The sequence below is a fragment of the Macrotis lagotis genome, chromosome 4 (assembly GCF_037893015.1).
Source record: "Macrotis lagotis isolate mMagLag1 chromosome 4, bilby.v1.9.chrom.fasta, whole genome shotgun sequence".
In the NCBI taxonomy this organism is placed as follows: Eukaryota; Metazoa; Chordata; class Mammalia; order Peramelemorphia; family Peramelidae; genus Macrotis; species Macrotis lagotis.
Genome location: NC_133661.1, coordinates 147,170,393 through 147,192,202, shown reverse-complemented (window position 1 = coordinate 147,192,202; position 21,810 = coordinate 147,170,393).

The following is a 21,810-nucleotide window of genomic DNA, read 5'->3' as shown; positions in this document are numbered from 1 at the left end:
CCAGGATTTTAATAAGGATCTGAAGGAAGCCAGAGAAATCAGAGATAGAGAAGAAGAACATTACATGGAGGGGGAAATACATTTAGTTTTGGACATGTTGAGTTTAAAATGTCTACAGGGTGCCTACTTTGAGAGGTGGAATAGACATTTGGAGATAGGAAATATGAGGCTGGAGGCAAACATTTAACAACTAACATGTCATTGGTAGCCTTGGAGAGAATATCTTTAACTAAATAATGAAGTTGGAAGCCAGATTACAAGAGATTGTGAAGCAAATAAGAGGTGAAGATCTAGGAGCAACATGGACTTAAAAATATTAGCAGGAGTTTGACTTGAACAGGAAGAATGTTATGATAGATTGATGGAATGACAGGAACAGGTATAAGGTTTTTAAGAATGGGAGGGGGTGTGTGTGATCTTGGCTTATTTGTATGACAAAAATAATATGCACTTCTCTTTTATTTCTTTACAGGTCTGGAACCTTAATAAAAACAGTATTGACTAATTATGTCAATCAACATTCCTATAGTTCCACTCACAATGCCTGCAACTTTTCAAATCAAAATGTCATTTCCTACTTACTATTCCAGTAAGTATGTAGTCTCTTCCTATTAGATATAATCTCCTTGAGGGCAGGGATTATTTTTGGTTTTGTATTTGTTTCTCTAACACTTAGCATTGCAACTGACACAAAGCACTTTTCCATTCATTCCATTGAAAGGGAAGGCAATTTACAGATTAACAAGCTCAAAACTGATTTGATAGTTGGTGATGTTGAGGACAGAAAGGTTAATTTTTTTGCCTGAGGCAGCTAATTTGCAAGCTGTGCTGAAACCAGAATTCATATCTTCAAATTCCCAATTCAGAGCATTTTGTGCTTTAGCCCACTACTTAAATCAAATGCTTTTCATCAGATCAGTTTGTTCTGGCTTACATAGGTGGTGTCTGAACACAAAGACTATATGACCTGAATTCAATTTTTCAAAATAAAATTTAGCATATGTCATGATATTTTCTCGGTTATCTTTCCCCTGTAATTATTTAGTAGGAGTGGGGTGTTCCCAGATGTCTTCCTTTGTTCAGTTTTGTACTCTTACATATATCAGACTTGAGATCTAAGGATGAAACTATGAAGTCAGGTTTGGAGTAGCTTCCTGTAGCAAAAACTGGGTGATTATTTATGTTCAAGTATAGCTCAAAATAGTTGATTTAAGCTATTCGTAATGTAGAAAAATTGAAATTTCAATTAATTGAAACTTTTATTGTGCTTGATTTTTAGGCAAAAGAAGGAAATCACATATAAGCAAATTGATATCAGGATCTTAAAAAATAACCACCATCACCTAGAACTCAATATATCATTCAATCTAATCTTCTATAACTACTACAATTACAGTATTCTATGAAAAATGCTGCTGTTCATAATGTTGACTTGGAGACAATGGGGAGGTCTGAACATATTTGCAAGCAGTGGCAAAAGAACCGTTTTTCTTTCTACTCTTTCACTAGACTTTACTAAAGCAGGAAAGTGGCTTAAAACATTTTAGAAAAAAAAGTATAGCAGGGTGGGGTGGGGTGGGCTAGTGGCCAGTGTCATCCAACCATTTCTGTTAATACTTTCCCCCTTGGTGAAGTAGTTCAGTGGATAGACCTGGAGTCAAGAAGACTTGAGTTTAAATTAGGTCTCAGACATTTACTAGCTGTGTGACCCTGGACATTTCACTTAGCCCTGTTTGTCTCAGTTTCTTCATCTATAAAATGATCTGGAGAAGGAAATGGCAAACCTCTCCAGGATCTTTGCCAAGGAAACCCCAAAGAGTGTCACAATGAGTTGGACATGACTGAACAGGAACATCTTTCCATTAAAGACTCACTACCTAAATGAATTTCCTGGTATAATCATTTCTTCTCTTCTCTGGTTAAAAAAAAAGTATTAAAGGATCTGTTACCATCATAATTCTTTTTAAATTTTTTTTTTTATTTTTAAGTTCTAGGTCTTTAACCTAATAAAACATTTCAGAGTTTGATCTCTCTTCTCTTGGGAATGCTTCTCCTTCAATTGACTCTTCCCAATTGCATTCCTAATATGACACCCAGACTAGTAAACGAATGTGATTAATGCCTTTAATAAAGATAAAGTAAATCTTTTAAAACAAAGAAAGGTAAAGAGATTTTCTCCATGCACTGAGGAAAACGATTTATGTTTCTTTGGGGGAGCCTAGGGAAGAAAGAAAGTAGAGAATTTTTACTGTGGGGATCTATAGCCCCTCTCCCCCCTCTGTATTTTGTGGGGGAAGAAGTGGTTTAATCAATCTAGGATCAGGTTCTGATATTCCTTATGCCTGATTGGCCCATAAAGTCTTGCACCTAGAATTCTGATTCCATTCCTTGGAGAGTGGTTTCCTCTGTCTCTGTCCTAACTCCATGTGTCTTCTTATCATTTGACTTTATAAAGTTTCATTAATCTTTGGCATGTCTAATGTTTCTTCAGGATCTGGGGTTCTTTTGGAGTTCAAGATCTTCCTTACTTGACTGAAATAAGTTTTAAAAATTCACCTGAATGCATGGCCAATAGTTCATCCTTTCTCAAGGGCTCTTAACATGATGTTGGGTACCAGCAGAGCAAGATGTGTGTTGTATACCTGTTACTATTGCTCACTATGTGATTGTCCAACTTTTTTTTTTTTTTTTAGGTTTTTTGCAAGACAAATGGGGTTAAGTGGCTTGCCCAAGGCCACATAGGTAATTATTAAGTGTCTGAGACTGGATTTGAACCCAGGTACTCCTGACTCCAAGGCCGGTGCTTTATCCATTACACCACCTAGCCACCCCCTCAACTTTCTTTTCTAGTCACATGTGCAAGATGATACTTATAATGTCAATTCTTTTAAGCAGTTCATGTTACTATAACGTTATAGGTGCCATATGTCTTTTCATTTTGTTCACTTTGAGTGAACAGCAGTTTTAATTCTTCTTCAAGTCTTCTTCAAAGTCTCAAAAGCCTAAAATAACAAGAAGTTTCTACTAATAGACCCAGAGGAGTATAAAACTCAACCTCTTCTTTGGTACTAAAAGTCCCCAATTCATACTAGATCCATGTGTATGTCTCTCAACTCTCTTTACCTCCTTTGTCAAACTAGGTCTAAATTTTCTACATTGATTTAAGTATTTTAGTTTTTGACTTCTTACTTAATAGATATCCTGTCCTATGAGAAAATTACATTAATTCATGCCCTACTAGTTTGGAATTTGAAGCAATTCAGACCAGAACTGAATTGTTTATTTGAAATTAACATTTCACTACAAATAGAACAAAATTGAGTTGTAAACAAATACTATGAGAAATATTTAAAATATTCAATAAATAATTACTGTCAAATGCCCTAAAGGATTGTATATAGACTCATTTAAGAACTGTTATGCTCATATAAATCACTCATTTTTGTTTTTACACTTGAAGTAGCTAGTTGGGGTAGTGGATAAAGGTTGAGCATGGAGTGACAAGACCTGACTCCAAATCCAGCCTTAGAAACTTATTAGCTGTGTGGCCCTAGGCCCGCCACTTAATCTGTTTCTCTCAGTTTCCTCAACTGTAAAACAGAATATTAACAATCTGCACAGCGTTTCATGAGAATTAAATAAAATAATGTTTGCAAAAAGTGCTTAATTAGAGCTTATTTCCCTCCTTTCCTTCAGAGCTATTTTATACTGTTTTAGTTTCATTTATTACTATAGGTTACTTTAAAATAAAATAATATTTGGTTTAAAATATTTGAATATTTGAACACTCAAACTAAGATTCTGAATTAGCGTGACCTTCTGAGAGATTTATATTTATTTTTATGTTTTTGTTGGGTTTTAGAGCACCAAAATCTGTTTTTGTAGACAAATAACTTTATCTTCTTTGGTCTTAATTTTCTTGTTTGCTAAAAGAGGAATTTTGATCAGGTGATTCATTATGTCCCCACTAGTTTAAAATCTAATGATTCTATGTGTCTCTAATTTGTTTTTTAAGTGTTTAAAGATAATAACGTTTCTTTTTATTAGGAGACTAGTGGAAATTAATAACTTTATATGGTGTAACTTTGGGATAATTATAGTCATAATATATTTGCTTCTACTAAATCAAGCCTGACTCAAAACATCAACCCTTGACCAGATGAAACCAGTTTAATCTGGATACACATACATACATACATACACACATATATGCAAATATACACATATGTTTGATTGCTCTTTTAATTGTTTAATTGCTATGTTTTATTGCTCTCAACTTTTAAAGATTGGGTAGCACTCCAAGGAAATGTTAAAAAATTGTGTATTTCAATGACTATTAGATATAATATACTGACTAATGGTGTGATGAAGTCTAACAATTTAAGTCATTCAAACCCACAACAAAACCTAATAGATCTCACTGAAGTGCAAAGTGTGATGAAAATGAGAACAGTTTTTATCAGTCCTTAAAAAGTCAGCAAACACTTTTAGAGGAACTTATACATTTAAAGGGGTTATTAGTAATTCTTCAATAGTGTAGCAATATCTCCTTCTTGATGTTGGAAAAACAGCGAAATCGTTAACATAGCAACAACAACAGCAACAACAACAACAACAATCACCACCACCTTTGCCATCTAGGAAAGTGCAAAAGATGACAAAGACAGGAGTGCTGTAGGTTGAGAAAAAAATGTAATTTTTAACTAAAGAAATCCTTTCATTCCAGGCTATACTAAGATCATTTGCAGAAATTCAGATGAGCTTCTTAGAACTGAACATATTCATTGAACTGAAAACATTCACTCAAAAAGATGAATTGTGCTTGCTTTAAACTTTTAGTTGACCAAGAAGTCTTACTCCTATTGAAGGAATATATCAATATAGTGAGAATTGTTTCAGAACTATAGAAATTCCTAAATGGAGATATAATATAACAGCACAACCCTACACCATGCCATATACAATGAAAGGTTTAGAAATTTATGTAGGAGATTGAGAATAACTTGCTTCAATGGGTCTGAACTTGTTATGTGGCTCAAAATCTAGTGAACTCAATTCCAAAGTATATAAAACAAGCAAATATTGCAAAAGGAGAATGCATTGCATTTCAAAAGAATTTGTAAAATTTTTAAAAGTTATGAGATTTACTGTATAAGCAAATAAATATATTTTTTAAACCATATCTCAAGTAAATTGTATATCACTATACTGTTTTGAATTCCTTCATGGTACAAGATTCTAAGTTCAAAATATGCCAAAATGTTCAATAAATGTGGCTGCCAAACTGATTTTTTAGAACAGGAGCTTTTAACCTGGGGTCTGCAAACTTTTAAACACAAACACACACACACACACACATTTGAAAATTGCATTTCAATATAACTGAGTTATCTTGTGTAGTTTTTAAAACTTGTTCTAAGAAAAGATTCATGGGCTTTATCCCATTGTGAAGTGGGGGGAGAGGATGACACACCAAAAAAAGTAAATAATTCTTGTTCCAGAGAGCTAGCACTTTTGGTTTCCTTTATATTCTTTTGTGTAATTTTTATATTAGGGTCATAGTATTATTCACATGGAAATAATAATCACAACTCAGAAGTCATAAAGGACAAGGAAAGTTGCAGTATGAATAGACTGTAGGATATTTTCAATCAAGTTGATGAAAAGACATCATTAAGGATATATATACACACAAACATATACATTCATATGTGTATGTGTGTGTGTGTGTGTGTGTGTGTGATTTCCTAAGGTTACACTGGTTCTACAGTAGATATAACTATTTATGTGTGTTGTCTCCCCAATTGGAATGTAAATTTCTTGAGGACTTTTTCAAGTTTCTTTTTTATTCCATCACTTTGCAGGATGCTTGACACATCCTAAATACTTGATAGCTGATTAATTGGAAGAAGAGGTGGACCAGTCATCTGGAAAGAATGAAGGATAGTAGACAAATACTCCAGGTATTATGTTTGAGCGTCAGTATATTCAAAGACCCAAAGAGAGGCTTTCAGAAGATTAGATGGATCTTCTAATAGAGAATTTATGAAAGGACAAGGAAAAAATGGTATAGGATGGGAAGAACTTGTGGAAAGATTGTAATTATTACTGATGAGATCATAGATGCATCCAAGTTTGTACACAATAACAATAACAACTCATATTTATGAGATACTTTGTCACGAAATGTTTTCCTTGCTACAATGTTATAAAAAGTATTATGTCCATTTTGCAGCTAAAATTTAGAGGTTTGGTGAGATTAAAAGTTAGCATTTAGATTTAGTGACATACCTTCAAATGCAAAAGTTAATAAAATATTGAAAGCATTATTAGAATTGATATATTTAGGAGTATAGGTAAATAACATTTTGATAACTGCTTTGTTGATGGACTTCAAATTCTTATCTACATAATTTGGGGAAATTTGTGCCTTTGTGGGGGAGGAAAGGGGGGGTCTAAGTATAAAAACGGATTAGAAATTTAAATGGAAATGAATGACTTTGAAGCCACACTGCAAAGTAAGAAGGCGGTATAGAACTCAGCTAGGTACTTATTTCATGCTTTAGAAATTTAAACCCAAAAGGGAAATTAAGCAGAGAAACTAAAAAATGGAACTACTCTCAGCAGCTGATCAGGGAGAAAAACAGGGTTTGAAGTATGTCATCACCATCAAAACCAGGAACTTTGCTGGTCTACAGAATGAAATTGACTGATAATGAACATCTTCAGTTCCAAGAGCACCTGGAGGCATGAGGGAGATGTTCTGTTGCAGAGGGCATCAGCAGGAGAATCTGATCTGGTGAGAGCAAAAGAAAGGTTTGGTGTGAGAAATAATGAGGTCAGTCACTGTATCCTAATTGCTTGTGGAATATGCTTGGGAATGGAGATGAATTTTTATTAATTTTCATGCAAATAATTTATTTAGGTAATTATTCAGAAACCATAAAAATATTCTAGGAGTCTCAGATTCTCAGAATCTTGGAATTAGAAGAAAACTCACATGCCATCTTCTCCAAACTGTTCCTATACAAGAATTCCCACTCCACCATACCAGAAAATTATCATCTAGCTTTTGCTGCAGATATCCATCAGGAAGAACCTGTCACTTCACAAAGGAAGTCTATTCTACACTTGATAGCTGAAATGTTAGGAAGATTTTCTTTATGTCAGGTTTATTAATCTCAACTTCCTGTCATTGCTTCTTTGTTCTTTAAAACCAAAAAGAAAAAGGAAGGAAGAAAGGAGAGAGGGAAGAAATGAGGATGGAGAGAAGAATGGAGGGAAGAAAGCAAGGAAGAGGAGAGGGAGAGAAGAGATAGAGGGAAAAGGGAGGGAGGGAGGAAAGAAATAGCAAGAAGGAGGAAAGAAGGAAAAATAAGAGGGAAGGGAAGGAGGTAGAAAAGAGAAAGGAAATGGAAGGAGAAGAAAGGAAAGAAGGAAAAAGGGAATAAGGGAAGGAAGGAAAGAAAAGCATAAAAGAGGAGGGAGGAAAGGAAGCAAGGAAGAAGAGAGGGAGAGAAAGAAGGGAGAAGAAAAATAAAGGGAGGGGGAAAAGGAATGGAGATAAGAAAGGAAGAAAAGGGGAAGGGATGGAGAGGAAAAACAGAGGGAAGAAAGGAAAAAAGAGTGAAGGGAAGGAGGGAGGTAAAAAGAGAAGGAAAGAAGAGAGAGAGATGGAAGAAAAGGAAAGAAGGGAGAGAAGAGTGGAAAGAAAGAAAAAAAGAAGGAAAGAATTAAGAGCTTACTAGATGCTGGGTTATGTACTAAAACTGAAGACACAAATAGAAGTAAGCAAGGCAGTTCCTTCTCTCAAGAAGCTTACATTGTAATTGGAAAGATATCATATAGGGGAGTGGTTAGCAGCAAGATGTGCTTCAATTTGAGATGTCATAGGGATTTTAAGTGAGGCCATAGGGCAATTGTTCAACCTGGCTTTTTTTGTTTTTTTAAGTTTTCACTATTTTACATGACAACCTGTCAATTATTTAAAAACATGTAGCAGGTCTCTCCTAAGTTTTTCTTCTCCAATTTTCATAGCCCCCCCCCCCCCCAAGAAGAATATTCTACTATAATATGGAGGTTAAGACTGGATCAGGTCAAAAATTAGATGAAACAATTTCCCTGCCCTCATGGATTTTACAATCTAATAGATATAAAATGATAGAAAGTAAACCAGGTACTATGTAAGAGAAGGACTTCATGAGTAGAGGTGGTATTTACCTTGAGTTTTAAAAAGATTCATTGAAATATAATGGATGAAGAGGCTGAAGAAGAATATTCCATGCATAGAAACAGTTGTTTATAGATCTTTCTTTGGCTCATATCCACACCAGATTCTGGGGAAATCTCCAAAATAGGGCTTAGGTATAGCCAGTATTATTAATGTTTTCCCAAATGTAAGTAACAAGATCCTCATTTATGTATAGGTAATCAATATCATTATTGGTTAGGGAATAGTTGTATATCATCTGCCACTGAAAATGCATAAGATGGTGGCAGCTAGGTGGTGCAGTGGTTAGAGCTCTGACCCTGGAGTCAGGAGGACCTGAGATCATATTCAGCCTCAGACACTTATTTAGCTGGGTGACCCTGGGCAAGTTACTAAACCCTACTGCCTTGCAAAAACAAACAAAAAACCAAAAACCTCCAAAATATTGCATAAGATGTTGAGACTCAAAGCAGTCCATGAATAAATATTTCTCATTTAGTCAAATCAACACTGTAGGATTGATGAGATTTAGATTTCTTATCACTGGTGTCATAATTAAAGTCCTGCAGCTTTTGGTGAGGAATCTTCTGTTCCAAGGAGAACAAAACTAAAGAAGTCTTCTACCTGTAAAAGGCTCTACACTCAAATTTGAACTCTTAAGAACTTTGAATTTGCATGGAAAGACCATTTTCAGTACTGTTGGTTTGTAATTTGTATTCAAAAAAGCAAAAGAAAGGTTGAAGATGAATGTTTAGAATCTGAAGTCTATGAATTCCCTTTTCATGACATCTGGGAAAGCATAAACTATTTGCTGTGTGCTTCTTCTGCAAGTTTCTATTGTTGAATGGATGGAGAGAAAGCAGAAATCCCTGACTTCCTACCTCACTGCATTTTACTCAGGATACTCAGGGGATGGTGAACTTAAAAGTCTATACCTACATTTTAGCCTAGCTTTGTAATATCAGGGGAAATGGGGGGGGGTGAAATATATTCTTCTAGAAAGACCTCATCTTTTGTCACCAAACTTAGTTATTCAGTCAGTGGTAATCAATCAGTATAGTGACTTGAGAAATGTCTGGTTCACACCTGTTACACATATGTACATGTATGATATTTTAATGCCACAAATGACTGTCTACAACTGCCAGGTGATGTTGAGAACATAAACACTCCCTTTCCCTTCTTACTTCATGCCACAGCTTGGAGGATCTCTATCATCATCTTCCTCTCCTTGATAAGCTGCTGCTGTTATGTTATTGGCATAGCCTTGATTTCTCCCTCTCCTTATCCCAAGCCTTCCCATCTGGAGAATAGGGCAAGGTCTTCAAGTGACAAGGGAGGAGCAAGAAGATAATGCTGTCCTTTCTTTTCTTGTTTTCTCTCATACATGCCTAGCACCATAAATCAATCCAACAATTTAAGATACTTTGTGTTTTTTGCTTTTTGCAAGGCAATGGGGTTAAATGACTTGTCCAAGGTCACACAGCTAGGTAATTATTAAGTGTCTGAGGCTGGATTTGCACTCAGTTCCTCCTGACTCCAGGGCTGGTGCTCTATCTACTACACCACCTAACTGCCCCATAGCATCTATATTATTAAACTTTTCCAATGTGTCAGGCCCTGTCATAGATACCAGGGATACAAAGGCAAAAAAAAAAAAAATGGAACTGTGTGTGTGCTGGCAAAGAATCAACATTTTACCACCATTTACAAAAAATTTTCTGATCTCTCTTCATTGGCCCCAGGCAGATGTCATTTACTAACCTTTGTACCACCCTAACCCTTTCACACCCTTATCCTATCAAGATCTTGCTCTCAGAGCTCAGTTCTGCCATTCCAGCTCCAGGAATGAAATGCCCTGAACCAGTGAAGTCTGCTTTTCCTCTGACATTGATAAATCTTATTTCAGTCCTTTGTGGACATTGGTGGACACCTGAAAGACATAAAGGAAATTTCCCTTCCTTTTCTAAGTGGGTGCTAAAGGGTAGTGGTGGAAGGGACTCAAAGAAGCAACTCTTCTATTTCCCTTTTGTCCTTAGTTTTAAAATCTATTAGAAAGTTTCCTCTCTCCCCTTTACTTTATCAGTAAAACAAGTCTACATTTTTTTGGGAGAGGGGGTGTTTTGTTTACTCTTAAACAAGAATATTTTATTAATGTATAAAAAATTATACAAAATGAGAATAAATAAATATTAAAAAAATAAGTTTCCAGTGAAGGCTATTTGTTTTTTTTTTTTTAGGTTTTTGCAAGGCAAACAGGGTTAAGTGGCTTGCTCAAGGCCACACAGCTAGGCAATTATTAAATGTCTGAGACCGGATTTGAACCCAGGTACTCCTGACTTCAGGGCTGGTACCTTATCCACTATGCCACCTAGCTGCCCCGAAGGCTATTTGCTTTGGGATTGTATAAGGGAGAAGCCAGGAGATAATTTCCTCTTTTATGATAAGACAGAGATTATGGAAGCAACAGGTAGGTTAGGGGAAAGGAAGCAAGGTAAGTCAATCCATTTGACACATGGAAGAAAAGGAAGAGGGTGACTGAAGAATAGGGTTGGAAACTGGCTGGTACAAAATTAGCTTAACCATTATTTTATCACATACACAAAGGCAGTGCTTGTTTGATTTTGGAGTTTTCATATATTTTTTAAATTTTTAGTTCCAAATTCTCTCCTTCACTCAACTCTCCCCTCACCCTCTGAGAAGGCAAGAAAAACAATATTCATTATACATATGAAGTCATGCAAAGCACATTTCTAAAATATATATATATATATATATATATATATATATATATATATTGAAGAAGAAGAAGAAGAAAAAGGAAGAAAAATAACTTCTCTTCAATCTTCACTCAGAGCCATCAGTTCTCTGTGTGGGAATAGCATTTTTCTTCATAAGTCCTTTGAAAGTGTCATGGATAATTCACAGTCAATTATTATTATAATATGATTCTCACTTCACTTTGCATCAGTTAATATATTTTCTCAGATTTTTCTAAACTATCCTCTTCATCAATTCTTCTAGCAAATAGTATTCCATTACAATCATATGCCATCACTTGTTTAGATATTTCCCAATTGATGAATAAGTCCTTGCTACCATAGAGAAGAGCTGCCATATTTTTATGTATATGAATCCTTTTCCTTTTCCTTTGATCTTTTTGGGGTAGAGATCTTGTATTTCTCATTCAAAGGATATATGCAAACTTTATAATTCTTGTAATATAGTACCAAATTGTTCTCCAAAGTGATTGTATTGGTTCACAGCTCTATCAATGGTGTATTAGTGGACTTATTTTTCATATCTCTTCCAGCATTTGTCATTTCTGTTTTTTGTAATTACTAGCCAATCTGATGGTTGTGAGGTGGTACTTCAGAGGTGTTTTAATGTTCAGTTCTCTAATTATTAGTGATTTAGAGAATTTTTCCTATTTATAGCTTTGATTTTTTCTTCTGAAAACTGTCTATTCATATCCTTTGACCATCTTACAATTGGTGACACTTAATTTTTATAACTTTGGTTCAGTTCCCTATATGTTTGAGAAATGAAATCTGTCAGAGAAACATAATATTTTTCTTTTGTTTCTTCATTTTATTCTAATTTTGGTTGTATTGATTTTATTTGCACAAATTTTGAAATTTAGTAAAGTAAAATTTTGTTACTTTATCTCCCATGAACCTTCCTATCACTTGTTTGGTCTTGAATTCTTCCCCTTTCCATAGATCTGACAGGTAATATTTTTCCATGCTTCCCTAATTTACTTTTATCACCCTTTATATCTAAATCATGGACCCATTTTTGAGCTTTTTTGACATGGTATGAAGTGTTTATACATGCCTAGTTTCTGCCAAATGATTTTCCAGTTTTCCCAGTAGTTTTTTTTTGAATTTTGAGTTTTTACTGCAATAGATGGAATTTTTGAGTTTATCGAAAGTTAGATTAATTATCCATTTACTTTTGTATATTTGTATTAGTGTATATATCTATTCCATTAATCAATCATTTTAATTCTTATCTAGGACCAAATTATTTTAATAACTACCACCTTATAGCATGGGAATCTAGTCTTGCCATTCATATTTCTTCAATTATTTTCTTGATATTCCTGACCATTTATTACTCAGATTAATTTTTATTATTTTTTCTAGCTTGATGTGATATATATGTATATGTATTTGTATCTATCTATGTATTTCTCATCATCATCTCATCTATAGATATTTTAATTGAAAATCTTCTATCTCTTCCTACTGGGTCTTATAGAAATGATGGTTGATGTATAAAACCAGTGTTTTTTACTGGTATGTCTTGTTTTGGTTACCCCTTTAGGCTAGTTTTGCTTTTAGTAATCATTAGGATTAGAGGAAACCAGATTAGGCCAAGAGGTGTCCTCAGGAAGCTCCATCCCAATGTTTCCTTACTCCTCTGAGATTTTTCTTCCCCACGCCAAACCTTCTTATTCCTACTACTAAACATCCTTCACTATCAAATATGGCAGTAGTTGATGGTATGACTTGTACAGTTATGTCTATTATTGTGAGGGATATGCTGTGTAAGGAAGGCATCCTTCTCATTTGCCTTTATTGGAAATCATCCCACCCCATGTCCTAGATTGATAGGATATAGGACTATTAGAGACTGGCTACTGTGGCAATCTCTTGGCCTGGAATTCGTTTTACTTCCTCTAATATCAAGCAAGGCATCACAGGTCATGAAAAATGCCAGGCAAACCCCAGTATGTGATATCTGGCAACAGAATGTGACAACCTGATACATCTAAGCCTCTCTCAATGGGCTATTCATCTGTATGGTCATTCCTTTCAGACTTTCCTTGATTTTTCTTTCTCTCATATTAGCAAGGGACCATGTCACACTACCAACACTAGAAAAATACTGTCATGTGGCATCTGGCAATAGATATGACAACCTGATTTAGTATCTATTCCAAGCTGGATCCCCCACTATACAAGGATAAGAAGGTAAATTGGGGTGGGAAAGATCTTAAAAATGCCTTCCTATGGAATTCTGCATTGTTATGAGTTGGTTTTATTCTATAGCAGTGTTGTCAAATTCAAAAAAAGGGAGGGAATCACTAAATCATAATAAGGAATCCTGCAGGCTTAAAATGTAATGTTATTTATGTTTTATTATATTTTTTAAGTTTTGTCAAACTTTTCCAATTACATTTTAATCTGATTCAAGCAACACTTGGGAGTATTGCAGGTACAAAAGACCCATGATAGCACTATTTCTATGATGTTAAATTATTTATCATAGGATCTGAGATTTAGAAGGAACCTCAGAGACCATCAAGTCCAACTCTTCTAAGCAGCTGAATGAGGCACCAAGAAATTAAATGACTTACCCAAGGTCACACAAGTTAATGCATGAGCGAGGATTTGTATACCTAACTCCAAGTACAATACTTTGTCCTCTACTCTTTCCACTTAATCCCTTTTAAATACTCCTTTTAAATATAGTGTGCTATAATTGAGAATCTGATTACCACATATACTCATGGTAAACTCCTTTGACTATTGAACAAAAAGCAAGTGTAAAAAGTGCTTTCATGAAATTTTTTTAAATTATCACAAGATTGTCAAAGGCAGAAGGGACCTCAGGTTCCATCTTGTCTGATTTCTTTTCCACTATTACTAGCACATCTCATCCAGTGCTTGCTTGAAAACCTCAAATGAGTAAAGCCACATTACCTCCTGGGAAAACTTCTTCTACTTAGGGAAAGTTTTAATTGTTAGAACTCTTTCCCTTACATTGAGCCTAAATCTGTCTTTCTGAAATTCCTAGTCATTGATCCTAATTCTGTCATCTGGATCTCAGAAGAAAAAATCTAACTTTCTTGAAAAATACAGCACTAGAAGATCACTGTCCTATTTTCTTTAAGGATTCTTTTCCAGGTCAAGGATCACCAATTTCATCAATCAATCCTTCTATTATATAATCTGAAAATTCTTCATTTATTATGCTGCTTGCACTCCAAAGGCTCTGAGGCTTATTAATGTCCCTCCTAAAATGTCATCTTAAATATGAAACAATTCCCCTGTTATAATATATTATCTGTACTTCATCCATTCAAGTCACTGAAAGAAGTGTGAATTCACCAGTAGATGCCTGGAATTTTCTACTCCAGTCTCAACCCTAAGATAATACCAAACCATCAATGATTACTACTTGGATGTAGTCATTTAACTAGTTCCATTCTACTTATTATTGTCCAGCCTACATCTTTCCATCTTGTCCATGAGTTGAAAAAAAATTTCTCTAATCTATAAAAATTAAATATGTTTGTTGTGGCTTTTTTTAAGGTTTTTTTTTTTGCAAGGCAAATGGGGTTATATGGCTTGCCCAAGGCCACACAGCTAGGTAATTATAAAGTGTTTGAGGCTGGATTTGAACCCAGGTACTCCTGACTCCAAGGCCAGTGCTTTATCCACTACGCCACCTAGCCACCCCTGTTGTGTTTTTTTTTTTAAAGAAAAAATAGTCATTCTGAGATTTTTGTGGACATTGCTTCTTTTTTTAGATGTTAACTAATAGTCTCTTTGCTAATATATTCTAAATTTTTTCATGATTTGAAATTATGTTCACTAGCCTATACATAGGTACAAGCATACACTATATATATATATATATATATACATATATATATATATATATATATATGTATATGGTACATTTATAGATATATACATGTATATGTATTATACATATGTATATATATTATGTGCACATATGTATACTTATACATAATGTCCTTATATTTCTGCTTGTAGAGATAGCTGAAGCTATAGATTGTGTTGCCATGTACATGTATCATATTATAAATGTATATATATGCCTAAATAATTTTATATGTAAATGCACCTATATTTGAGGGAACTAGGCTCGCCCTGGAGTTAGGAGAATCTGAGTTCAAATTTGACTTCAGACATTCACTTGCTATGTGATCCTGGGTCAGTTGCCTCAGTCATTTGTAAAATGAATTGGAAAAGGAAATGTCAAAACACTCATATATCTTTGCTAAGAAAAATCTCAAACGAGTCACAAAGAGTTGGACAAAATTGAACAATACCAAAAATCAATCTCTCTCTCATTTTGCTCTATAATACCTCTTCTGTTAAAAATCACTGCTATTTAGTCAATCAGTCAACAAGTAGTTATTAAATTGTGATTGCTGACAGTACCTTAGCAATTGGAATTATCAGTTCATTTAGTACACCATAATGTAGTGATTTTGGATATGGTGATTTGAATTTACCAAGAATAGTTAAATATTCTCTCATTATTTTATTATTTTATATGATAATGAATCTCTACCTCTCTGGGATCTCATCTAATTCAATGCCTTGTTTGATGGATAATGAAATTGGAGACTAGAACAGTTAAGGAATTTGCTATTTTCCACTGAGATATTAAATGGTAGATGTATGAATTAAACCCAGATTCTCTGACTGAAAATACATTATTCTTTTCACTTTACCATGGTTCCTTATTCATTCTTCTTTTCAGAAAAATTATATTAAGTGCTAGCTGACTTTAATGCACCATTGTGCCTGGTGGCAGAGCAAGGCAAGGAACATCACAGATATCATGAAAAGCAAAATCTGGTTCCTGCCTTACAGGAGTTTAACATACCCAAGCTGCAGTAGAGCCTCCAAAATAGGATAGCAGTAAACATCTAGCAACATTGCATAAAGCTTAACAAAACTGGCATGAGCAAAGTTTGTCTTCAGAGCCCTAAATCTTTCAGTTTCATGACCAACTCCTTAGTGTCTTCCTCCCTAGAAACTCATCTCCTTTATACTTTCCCTCTTTATTCTCTATTAAAACAAATTTCCAGATATCTCATGTATATCAAAGTATAAATGGGAGAGCAATTTACAGACCTAGCACTGCAAGTGACATTTTTCAGGTATTAGAACCTTCCTCAGACCCTTAGGTTAGCCCTGTTTATTACTCCAATTTTCTTTTTGACCAATTTTCATTGTGTTTAAACCAAGAAAGTGATATTTATACCAGAAAATACGTGAACAGTACAGAGACAATTGCTGGAGTACAGCATATATTATTTGAAAGAAGAAAAAAAGTATATGCTTAATCTTTTGATCTGTCAAATGAAAGGAATGCTCTCAAGTGAATAAATGTAATACTCATGGGCTTAATTACTGAGAATGGGGAGGGGAAATCAAATACACAAATAATATATTTACTCTGTGTAGGGGTATATTAGATATGCAGTACATAATCATGGAAATTTGAGATGGATAATGTGGAAGGTTATTCTAGACATTCCCTAGGGCCAGAGTAGGATTGTTTACTACTTTGTATTCAGGACTGCTCTGTCTCATCTAATTGGCAGCCCTGCTAAAGGATCTTCCACTGCTTTCTCTAGCAGAAGATTCTCCACTGGGATAGATGTTGCCATTTAAAATCATTTGGGAGCACATATAGTCGGTTGATGTTTTCATCTGCAAATGATGGGATTCTTCTACAGGCATGTGGTGTTAATGTGGCCCAAGGGAGTAAATGGAAGAGTTCAAGAAGACTCTTTGTCTACTGTAAAATCCATTTGTCCAAATTCCAGTTGATATCTAACCTGGAGTAGGGGAGTATGGGCACAAGAGAATAATGCTTCTTTTGCTCCCATACATCTGAAATAAGATTGCAGACAAGTTACAAGTTTTATAGAGTGCAAGCCAAGGATCCATAGTGAGAGAAGAGCCTTTTTTTTCTCTTTTCATGTTTTTTGAGAAATAGTGAGCAATTCTGTCCAAATCAATTGGTTAATATGTTAATTATTTGCCAGTGTTTGAGCAATATAATCGAAGACTTAATTTTTCTCTTTAAAGTTGAGATTCATATGGTGGCTATACTTTGATGGGCTCATAGCTTTATAGGACCTTGTATTCAATCCTGATAAACCAGTAAACATCAAATACCTACTGTCACTCTCAAGTGCATAATGCATTTCAGTACTTTAATGAATCCATGGTTTTATCAGGTGGGTACTCCTCCACCAGATAGATCATAACCAATCATATCTTCTCATTTTGTGTAAATTTTGTCTAATTCCTCCCATAAATGCTTCTTAGAGAATCTATCAAATGTGCTGGAGATCTTATCATGATTCTTTTAATTTGGATACCAAGAAAATCAGATTGTCTGTCATCTCCTACTCTTACTATATGACTGACACATCTAAGTGACATGGCATAGTGGATAGAGACTTAAGAAGACTTTCCTGAAAGAGAGGAAGACTTTAATTTAATCTTACCTAGCTTATCTCCTGGCTTTGTAATACAGAGCAAGTCAATTAACCTCAGTGCAGTAGTCAACTCTTAAAGTCTATAAGTGGTAGAACAGTTGCCAATTTGCACAGTTAAAGGGAGACTCCTATACCAATCAACTTCCTCCACAATGAGAAAAACATATTTCTGATGATGTTTTTAAAATGTACAAGTCACCTCTGTTGGTATACTGCAACTAATTTATTCCCCTCAAGAATCTTTCAATCATCTTTAGATTCATCTATAATTTTGATTCTTCTGAGGTTATGGCAGTCCATGAGTTTTTATAATATTGGAAAACAAGCACTATTGAAATGATGGGTTTGGGTGACCGGAAATAGCTTGAGATAATAAAAGCATTGCACAGTTTTGTAAATGTGATCTAACCTTATCTCCTATTCAATTCTAGGCTTAGTTCATTGTCCAAGATTATATATATTCTGATGGAATAATTCAATGAACTATCCATCTCCATACTTTGAAAAATGTATATTCTTTATTTTTTTCCTGTTTTGATTACTGTGCTGATCTTGAGTTTAATTCTAGATGCTACAGTTTAAGAATGATAATGACAAACTGAAGTTTTAAAGGAGGGGCACCAGAATGATGAAGGACCTTCAGTCTTATCATAGGAGATTTGATTGAAGGAATTGGGATACATTGCCTGGAGGAGAGATGACTAAGGGGAAAAAAACAGCTTTTTTCAAGAATTTAAAAATATTCATCATTTAGAGGAGAAATTAGACCCATTCTGTTTCATGCTAAATGACTGATTAGAAGTAATGAGTGAATATTGCAGAGAAAAATTTGGATTTGGTAACAGGAAAAACTTGCTTCCAAGTAGAAGAATAAGTTGTCTCAGGAGGTAATATGTTCACCCATTAATCTTCAAGTCTATACTAAATGACTGTGTGTTGTGCATGTTATAATAGGAATTCTTTTTAGGACTGGATGGCCACTGAGATTCCTTTCAACACAAAATTCCATGATTCTCAGTGACCATGTTATCCTTAGAAGAGGTCTGTGGTATTGTATTATAAGGTTCATTGAAGTTAGCACAAAGAGAAGTAGAAAGAGGACTACCTTCTGTTTGGTGAAGGGACTTATTTGGACAGTGAACCTGGCAAACTCCATTACATTAACTATATTAATCTTTGATTAATATGGCCCCATCTTGTGCCTCGCTTGTATGGATAATCAGAGAAACTTTGAATACAATTACTTTTTTGACTATTTCTTATAAGGAATTCTTATAAAATATATTTAGGAAGTATCTTGTGGAGGAGAGCTCCTAGAATTACATATTTTGTTCTATAGAGTTTAATTCTTTAAAAAAATAAAAATAAGGGCAGCTAGGTAGTGCAAAGGATAGAGCATTGGTCCTAGAGTCAGGAGGACCTGAGTTCAAATTCAGCTTCAGACACTTTAAATTACTTAGCTGGGTGACCTTGGACAAGTCACTTAACCCCAATGCCTTGCAAAAGAACAAAACAAAACAAAATAATAATTTAGGGTTTCTTTTACATTTTGTAGAACTATCATTTAATTATCTAATTCTGAAGACAAAAATGTTTACAAAAGACTTTCCGTTTCTTTCACATATTTTAACTAAGAGGTTCTCAATTTATACATAGACAATCCTTCCAAAGATTTTATAGTAATAAGAGTATAGATCTATGGGTTGCTTATTATCGTTCTCTTCAATAAACTTTTTTGTTTTGTTTTTTTGACAGGCAATAAAGTTAAGTGACTTACCCAAGGCCACACAGCTAGGTAATTATTAAGAATCTGAGGCTGGATTTGAATTCTGGTCCTCCTAACTCCAGGACTGATGCTCTATCCACTACACCACTCTAACTGTCCCCTTCTTCAATAAACTTCTAAAAAAATTTGCAAAGATAGGATCCATTTCATTTTCCATTCTTTGGGAATCTTCCTTTCTTTAAGATTTATTGAAAAATCATTCCTTGAGTATTAAAATATGTAATCAGTATTAAAATATGTAATCTTCAGCAGAGATTTCCTTTCTCCATATGAAGTTTGATCTAGCTTTTCTTCCTATCTTCATCTTTTTAAGTGTCTTTTAATTTTTTTAACATAGTAATAGGTTACTGAGGTGTTAGTGTCAAATGTGATAGTTTGCTATTGACAAGAATAGTATTCTAGAAACTTTTTTACTATTATCTTTATTTATTGTGCTTCTGTGTTCATAGTCAAATGCTCTAGGATAATCTGACTTTATTAGATATCACACCAGGCTTTCTATGGCTCCTCCCGCCCCTTGCCATTGCTGTTTTTGTTTTGTGAGGTGATACTAACTGTGATCTCCTTTTTTCCTTCATAGTGTTTTTACTAACTTGTGTTTTGAACTAGCATTCCCCTTTTCTTCCCAACTCTCTGCTTGGATAGATCAAATATTTACTGACTACTATTGTTTTAGGGTTCTTTTGCCTCCTTTTTGTGGCATTTATTTTTATGTTGATTTTTAAAAAACCATGCTCTACTTAACCATTAAGAGTCAACAGTTTATCTAAACAGTTTAGATTGGAGGTACTGTAATTGAATGCAGAATCTTCTTTTCATCATTCTATTTGCTTCTAATATTTATTTTTTTCTACATTAATCAGTTGGTAGTAAGATTTTTTGCCAGAAACTTCCATGTTGCCAATTAGTTGTTTTATATGAAGTAAGATAAAGTCAAGGATCAATAAGAAACATAATTCCATGAACATTTGAGTGTTCAGTTGCAGTCTTCATGATGAGTGTGGGCAAGAGGATTATTATGGATACTTGTAACTAAGATGTCAGCATCTGTTGCAGAGAATTTAGGGACTAGAGAAATTCTAGAAAGAATTTGACAAGATCCTCTAAATCTAGTCAAGATATAACTTGATAGTAGAGATGGGAGATGTGAATAAGAATTACATTTTTTCATCCCCAATTGGTACTTAAATGTGAGATGTAGAATGAATAGACGGGACAAGAAAAGATTCCTTTGTTAGGAAAAGGTGAGATCTGAAAATGTTTCTGTATATAGACACTTTGGAGATTTAGAAACCCTAACTTCTCAGTTCAGGAATGATCACTCTCTGAGAGATTGATATGAGCAAACAAATTCTCAAGAAACTATAGAAAGCACTCATTTTCCAGATAACTGAAACTTATCTGCTCTACCTACTGCACCACTCTAACTGTCCCCTTCTTCAATAATGATTTTAAGTATTATTAATAAAAATCTTTCTAACATGTGCTATACACTTCCCTGCCTTTTAAATTGTCTATAAGGAATATAACAAACTTTCCTTGAGGATTCAGCATAACCATTATGAATAACAATTATTTCTGTGTTTTAAATCCCAATGCGTGGGTAGATAAAACTGCTTACTTTTAAACTATCTAGTCTCTGCTTGCTATTGTTTTGAATACTCAGGATTCAAATTTTTTAAAAATTTTGTTTTTTAAAAAGTAATTTTTTGCCATTATAGAGAACTGGACCTAGGGTCAAGAAGATGAGTTCAAATGTGTGATTTTTACCTTGGTAAATCACTCAACCTCTGTTTGCCTCAGTTTCTTCAATGTTTATATGGGACTAGTAATAGTATCTACTTCCATGATTATTGTAAAGGTCAAATAAAATAATATCTGTCAAATTCTGAATAAAGCTCCTGAAACAAGTAGGGCTTAATAAATGCTGATCTTCTTCCTTCCTCTTGCTCTCCCTTCATCCTTCCTTTTTCCTTCTTTTCCTTCTTTCCTCCCAGAATCAGACTGTCCGTTCTTTTTGCTACTTTCACTACATCTTTCTCTAGCACAGTCTCTCTCCACTCCCTTTTCTCCCCCTATGTTGCTCCTCATCTGATAGGGACCTGAGATGTTAGATAGATAACTTATAAAGATTAAAGCTAAAATTAATCAATTTTTGTGAGGACTCATTTTTTTCAGTGAATAAATTGTTTTCTTTTTTTAGTACAGCATCTTTTGTGACAATTGGGGACTCTTTCACTTGACCTTTGGGTCATTTGCTTCAATTGACAATTGAAATTGTTAGATGTCAAGGCTTTCATTTATGAGTTCTAGAAAGCACTACCACATCATCCTCTCCTCCAGTTTGCTGTTGCCTGGCCAAGTTTTATAAATTTAGTTCTTTCCACATTTTTTACACCATATGTCATTCTGTCTAATTCCCATCATTTCTTTTGCTCTTTTCTGATTTCTTGCCAATGTGTTAACTTTTTTCCACAGTTGTGAACTTTCCAGGAATGTACAAGTTTCTAGAAGGACAGGTTTATCTGGGGC